At 34.4% G+C, this 7307-nt stretch overlaps 2 non-coding genes across 2 annotated transcripts; one reads left to right on the forward strand and one right to left on the reverse strand.

The window, feature by feature from the left end:
- Positions 1-2444: 2444 nt before the first annotated feature.
- Positions 2445-2516, reverse strand: TRNAP-UGG (transfer RNA proline (anticodon UGG)). Its single transcript has one exon. It is a non-coding gene; the product is annotated as a tRNA-Pro (tRNA).
- Positions 2517-4057: 1541 nt separating this feature from the next.
- TRNAG-UCC (transfer RNA glycine (anticodon UCC)) lies at positions 4058-4129 on the forward strand. Its single transcript has one exon. It is a non-coding gene; the product is annotated as a tRNA-Gly (tRNA).
- The last annotated feature ends 3178 nt before the right edge of the window (positions 4130-7307 follow it).

Genomic DNA, 7307 nt, shown 5'->3' on the forward strand with positions numbered 1-7307 from the left:
GGTTATGATCAATATGCACCGTTAGTGGGAAGGCGTGGTCGGCGTGATATGACTCAAAGTGTTTCATTGCCAGTACCATTCCTAGCAGTTCCTTTTTGATGGTACTAAAGCAGGTTTCTGCAGATTTCAATTTGCCTGGCGTAATATGCCACTGGGTGCCTAACTCCCTCTTTCTCCTGGAACATTACTGCTCTGATGCCGACGTCGCTGGCATTTACTGTACTGCTAGGCAAAAGGGCCGTTCGTAGTCGGGTGCGTAGTTACTGGCCTGGTGATTAAGACGGCCTTCAAGTTATCATATGCCCTTTTGCACTCTTCCATGCACCTGAAGGGATGATTTCCCTGGAAGAGGTTTGTGATGGGGGCAGCAGCATCCGCGAAGTTTGGAATAAATCTTCAGAAGCACTGCACCATCCCAGTGAAGCGTTAGGCATCCCGTTTGGTTTGTGGGTAGGCCATATTCCTTATAGTTTCTATATTCGCCTCTGTTGGCGCTAATCGCCCATTTCCGACTTGAATGTAGCGAGCTGCCACTGTCCCTCCATAGAGAATTCATAACAATGAAAAGAGAATCAAGATAAGTGATTCACCAACAAAACTGTTTGATTTAAGAGATATATTTATAAACAGTCATTCACCACCTTTCCCAATTAGAGCTAAAAGATTGAGTCACTGAATATAAATATACAAGTAAAATTACTACCCCATTGGACTGCGACTAAAATGAAAACTTGCACGCACTTAAAATATTTATGAAAAGGTTACTTATATAACTTAGAACACTATAGACAACGTTCAGTAGGTCATATAAGACGAAAAGGTCCACATTACGCAATATACACAGATATGTTTAAATCACAGTATGCAGTAGGATATGCAGCAATATCTCAAAACAAAACACATCAGTTCTCTCTACCTGACTGTGCCACAGTCTTCACAGCAAAGTCGTACGCAATCACATCAGCCATCAAAATTATAAAGGAAGTAACATTCAATAAACTTGTGATTTTTAGCGACTCAAGAAGCTCTATAGAAGGCATTTAAAGTTACTAGTCAAAAAATGATATGGAAGAGGATTACATTTGAACTCCACAAATTGTATAGGCTATTAATGGAAAAATTATTGAAATATGTTGGATCCCTGCCATTGTAGGGATTAAAGGAAACGAAGAGGCTGATAAAGCAGAGAGAAGCAGGCCATGTGGTAAGAACTAATGAAAATTCCCTATTAGTGGCTTTATGACATATGTGAAAACAAGTGTTATAAATAAATGGCAAAATATATGGGAAGACGATTGGGAAAATAACAAATTAAAGCAGATAAAACCTAGTGTCGGAAAATGGAGTTCATCAAACCAAAAAGAGAGACGCAAGTAATCCTGACACGTCTCCGAATAGGCCATTCTCGTCTAACACGTGGACACCTAATGAATAATCTATTTGGCCCTGCTCCTGAATGCTCTGAGTGTAAAGTAATGGTAACATTCAACAATTGTCATGTTATTATCGAAAGTAGGAAGCGGCAACGGCATCAAGTTTTGGAAATAAATCTATTGGTGAAATTTTATCAGGGTCTTCAACGCTTTCAGTTAGCCCAGTTTGAAATTTTGTTGAAGAATTGTGGTTTAATCGATCAGATATAAAAATTAAAAATAAATCATGAAAATATACAAATTCCACGGATTTCTTATGAACTTCTTAAAAGATACAAATTTTTAAAATCATACCGAATTTTCCTGATTTTTATCTTTGTGAACGTTCTTTTATACATGCAATAAACGTATAAATGTATTTATTGCATGCGTGACTGCCAGTGTAAGTGAAGCTTTGTATATAACTTATATATATAAATTTTTTTATTTGATTTTCATTCATCGAACCACATTCCATTCCATTTCAATCATTCTGGCCAGCCCTATGAGAGCTAATATTCAGCTCAGTGGAGTGGTCTGATTTAACTATTTTGATAATAATAAAACCTTCTTGGTGTATGGCGCTGAAAGGAGATGGAGAATACCTGTATTGTTGTCTTGGTGGATTCGTTTCGTGAGTTATGAGTTATCAGTAACGGGCCAAGTTCATCTGAAATTTATTTGGAGGAAAGGAGGGAAATGATATATTTCCATCCCATAGATCTTGTTTCACTGATGCTGAATACCCTGTAGAATTTAAAAATTGCTTCCCGAGGAGGAAGGCCAGATTAATAAATACTTGATTATTATGTTGAGATGGGTTCATTTTGCATGATGTTATATTGAGCTGTGTTCAGTTTGCTGAAGCCCAAGAGATATAGATGTACGATAGGGATGGTAATGTCAAAGCTTTACTCCCTACGGAAGGTTAAATTGTAGACTATTAAATGGTTTATTTTTTTTCGTGAAGGAGTCTGGTACCAATGATACCAACCTCTGTGAATAGACTTCTTTCTCTGCCAAAAAGATATCGGGCCTGTCCGGGATTTGAACCCGGGACCTCCTGCACCCAAAGCAGGAATCATACCCCTAGACCAACAGGCCGCTGAAGATGAGAATGAAAATGATTGGAGTTATGCAGAATTATTTATTTTGAGCTCTCTCTCTCTCTCTCTCTCTCTCTCTCTCTCTCTCTCTCTCTCTCTCTCTCTCTCTCTCTCTCTCTCTATATATATATATATATATATAATATCGATATTTATATTGTGATTATTAAATAGTTACGTAGAGTGTAATGTACAGTAAGTTCTACAGATCCTCTTTCGTCCTAAATGAGGAAAAAGACGTGCTTTGTGATTCTCTCGTTTTTCGTTTCATAATATATATATATATATATATATATATATATATATATATATATATATATAATATGTATATATATATAAATCACTCTGACGCGTGATTTTCCACAATTTACAGAAATAAAAACGCTGGATGTAAATCCTCACCCGTTTCGTCTTTATTTTTAAATCGTGTTTGAGAGGACTGATACATTGTGAAATTACAAATGGTTCGAAACCAGATATTCACACTTGACAGGTGAGAGGGGATGGAGTCGTACCCCATGCACACACACACGCATATATATAAAGCAAGTGGAAAGATAGATTAATTCATTTTGTTTGCACATCAAAAGCAGCGCTCCATATGCTCTTAAAGCGATTACCTGTAATGCATACGAAGTGCACACTGCTGATTTGATAAAATCCTGACTTGGATATTATTAATTAGTTTTATTTGGCCATATATGAACACATCAACGGGTGTAGGGTGTCCTAAAACGAAGGCTATCCGGTGGTGAATAGGTGCTGGATAACAGTGTTACATGTGGATAAAAATGACTCGCTCTTGAAGATGGTTTTTGTTTAAAGAAATGGAAGTTGTCATGTTAGTTTTCTGCTTCAAGACAGAGTCAGTTTGTACATAACGTTGAAATGTTTGAGAGAATAGTTTTGATGGATAAAATTCTTGGCAGCAGTGGATTGCGATAACCATATCTCTTGTAAACAACTCAGTTTAAATATGACAAGGTACTTCGTGATTTTGGTAGAGTCTAACATGAACGTGAAAGAGCGTTGGCTGCTAAGTTGATGTTTACGATATAACAACTTATTATTGTAAAGACCATAACAAATTAAACCGTATCTTGTAGATTTCACATGCTGATACTGTATGGAGAGTCTCTCTCTCTCTCTCTCTCTCTCTCTCTCTCTCTCTCTCTCTCTCTCTCTCTCTCTATATATATATATATATATATATATATATATATATATATATATATATATATATACATACATACATACATACATACATACATACATACATACATACATACAAACTGTACATGCGTGTATGTATAAAGTTTCATGGTCAATAATTTAGTAGGTTAATATCAGCAAAAGTTGTATTCTTGGTGAGGTAAAATTTATTACGTTATATACTGGTCGGATATTACAAACATATTTAGGCAATTAGTTATGTTAACACACACAAGGAAGTGGAATTACTTTAGCAAAGAACCTTTTGGGATATTGCCTTTTACGAAAATTTTCTTTCCATCAATTCAGTGTGGCAACATCACCTATGCGATGGTGGTATAGTGGTTAGCATAGCTGCCTTCCAAGCAGTTGACCCGGGTTCGATTCCCGGCCATCGCAAGGAGAATTTTGTCTTCATTGTTTTTCACAATAAATCTTATGTATGTTAAGTATCTATACAATTATGCATATTATAACATGCGGGATGGATATGTAGAGCTCTAAACGTGCCGTCTCGACTTTTACAAAGTGTGTATATGCCCCTCTCCCTGATACTTGTCGTCCTGAACCTCTTCTTACAAAATTTGCATTTCTCTCAGGGATTTTAAGAAAATTCTAGATAATCTTGATAGCTGGCGTGGAGAAGACCTTGATGTATTCTTCCCTTTTTCTTTTAAAAAAGTTGCTAGCGTGTTGTCCCCCAAGTTTAGTAGATTCTATAGATTTTTATGTCAACGTAGTATATTTGTGGATGAATGCAAGCTTAGTAATACAGTACCTGTTCCAAAGAGTGGCATATCTGCAGACTGCAGTAACTACTAAAGGATTGTTAACTGATAGTCAGTATGCATATAGGAAGCAGCTAGGTACCTGCGATGCTCTTTTAGACTTGACATGCCATTTGTAAAGGAACCTTGATGAGGGTTTTGAGTGCAGAGTGATTCAGATTGACGTGAGTGCTGCTTTCGATTTAGTAAGTCACAAGGGACTTATTTATAAACTTATGAATCTTGGAGTGGGTGGATATGTTTTAGGATTATTTCAAAATTTCCTTACGTGTAGGCAGCAGCGAGTTGCTGTGGACGGGATCCTTAGTGAACCAAGACCTATTGTGTCTGGAGTTCCACAGGACAGTCTTCTTGGTCCACTGTTATTTTTAGTGTATACAGGTGACATGGTTGTTGCCTGGATAACAAGATTGTTCAGTATGCCGACGGTGCAACACTTGTGGGTCTAGTAAAGTCTCCGCTTTTGAGAAATGAAGCTGCCCTCAGCCTCAATCGGGACATGGACCGGATCAAGGAATGGTGTAGTCGGTGGGGTATGAGGTTGAACTCCAGTAAAACGAAAACACTATTGATTAACAGATCTCGTATATTTTCCTATCCCATCCTCCCCTTCAGGTGGATGGAACTTTGCTGAACGAGTCTGAGGCTTTAACTATTCTAGGTGTAACCTTTGACTCACATCTAACTTTTGAGAAACATCTAATGAAAGTTTCAGCAAATGTCGCACGAAAGGCCTCATATATTTGTAACTCATATATTTATAGCAGTGATAAAATTAGAGAGCAACCTGTTTGAGGTCATTTGTACTCCCTTTACTAGAATACTGTTCTCCGGTATGGATGTCTGCTTCTGCCAGAGATTTATCTCTTTTAGATAGAGTGGTTCGTGTGGTAGGCTTCTGTTTCCTAATAGTAGTAGTTACGACTTGGACCATCGACGGATGGTCTCTTGTTTGTCACTTTTTCATAAGTTGTATTTCAACAGAGATCTTTCACATTCACTTTTGATCCCTGATCCCCTTTATCTGCCGAGAGCAACCAGATTCGCTTGAACAGCAGAACCAATATACTGTACAGTAAATGTGCCTCGCTGTCGAACTTCTCAGTTCCAGAGGTCCTTTATTCCTCGCGCCGTTGGACTATGGAAAAGCCTCCCAGAGGAAGTCATGCAATTGGAACTACAGAAGTTTAAGCGAAGGAGCAACACATTACTACCCTAATACCATTCTCCTTGCAGTCTGTATGTTAATTTATTAATTTATTTATTTTTTAATTTTTAATAAGTGGGGTCTCTTCTTTCTGTATTTCCCTTTACCTCGTCTTACTTCCTAATGAACACCATATTCTTTGGAAGATTGAATTTCAAGTCAGTGGCCCCTGTGGGCTTGTTCCATATGAATAGGTTTCATCATCTGAATAATAATAATAATAATAATAATAATAATAATAATAATAATAATAATAATAATATATTACATATGTATATATATATATATATATATATATATATATATATAAATTTATATATAGATATACACACATATGTATATGATATATATAATAAATATATATATATATACATGTAATTTTAATTTATATATATATGTCTGTACATTTATAAATATAAATATGCATATATATACATTTGTATATATATATATATATATATATATATATATATATATATATATATATATATATATATATATATAGTATATGCACATACTGTTATGTAGTAAAATTTGTACCTATATTATAACTTCTTCATTTCTACATTTTTTTAGGGTTTATGCAAATCTAACAAATTCTCACACAAATAAACATATATATATATATATATATATATATATATATATATATATATATATATATATATATATATATACACAAACACAAAGACACTACAGAATTCAGGGACGCTACCCTTCTTACGAACGAGTTATGTTCTGAACGGCCGGTTGTATCTTGTATTGTTCATAAGTTGGTCTTCATGCCTATTTAAGTGCAGTATTATATAAAGTGAATACAGTACTGTACACTTTTTCATCCTAAAACATATACATCCTGTACACTGAACATGAAGTACTGTGTTTTATAGAGTATAGTGCATTATTAATTGTAACTGTGCAGAATAGGCTAGGCACGAAGAACAAAATTTGAGGTTATTTCTAAATGTTTGTATCTCTGAGTTTTGTAACTTGAATGTTCGTAAGTAGGGTAGTGTCTGTATATATATATATATATATATATGTATATATATATATATATATATATATATATATATATATATATATATATATATATATATATATATATATATATATATATATATATATATATATATATATATATATATATATATATATATATATTACAGTAAAGACATTTATATATATATATATATATATATATATATATATATATATATATATATATATATATATATATATATATATACTTTGTGTGTTTGTCTGTATGCTGGATTCGCATACACTATAAAAAATACAATAATGGTCAAATTATAGGTAGAAATTTTATATTTATAGGTGTGTATTTATATATATACATTAATATATATAAAACATGAATAAGCCAGTATCCTTTAAGCAATATACAATGGCTCTTGTCTTAGTTACAATGTCTTCCCATTTTGGGGTTCATGGGAACGAGCAAGCTGATCAACTTGCCAAGCCATCAGTCATCTCTCCAGAACCCAGGAGATGTCTACTACCTTTGGTAGTCCCTTTGGGAAAATATTGGGAAAAAATGCGGTAGTATTACGTTATCAAT

The sequence above is a fragment of the Macrobrachium rosenbergii genome, chromosome 36 (assembly GCF_040412425.1).
Source record: "Macrobrachium rosenbergii isolate ZJJX-2024 chromosome 36, ASM4041242v1, whole genome shotgun sequence".
Classification (NCBI taxonomy): domain Eukaryota; kingdom Metazoa; phylum Arthropoda; class Malacostraca; order Decapoda; family Palaemonidae; genus Macrobrachium; species Macrobrachium rosenbergii.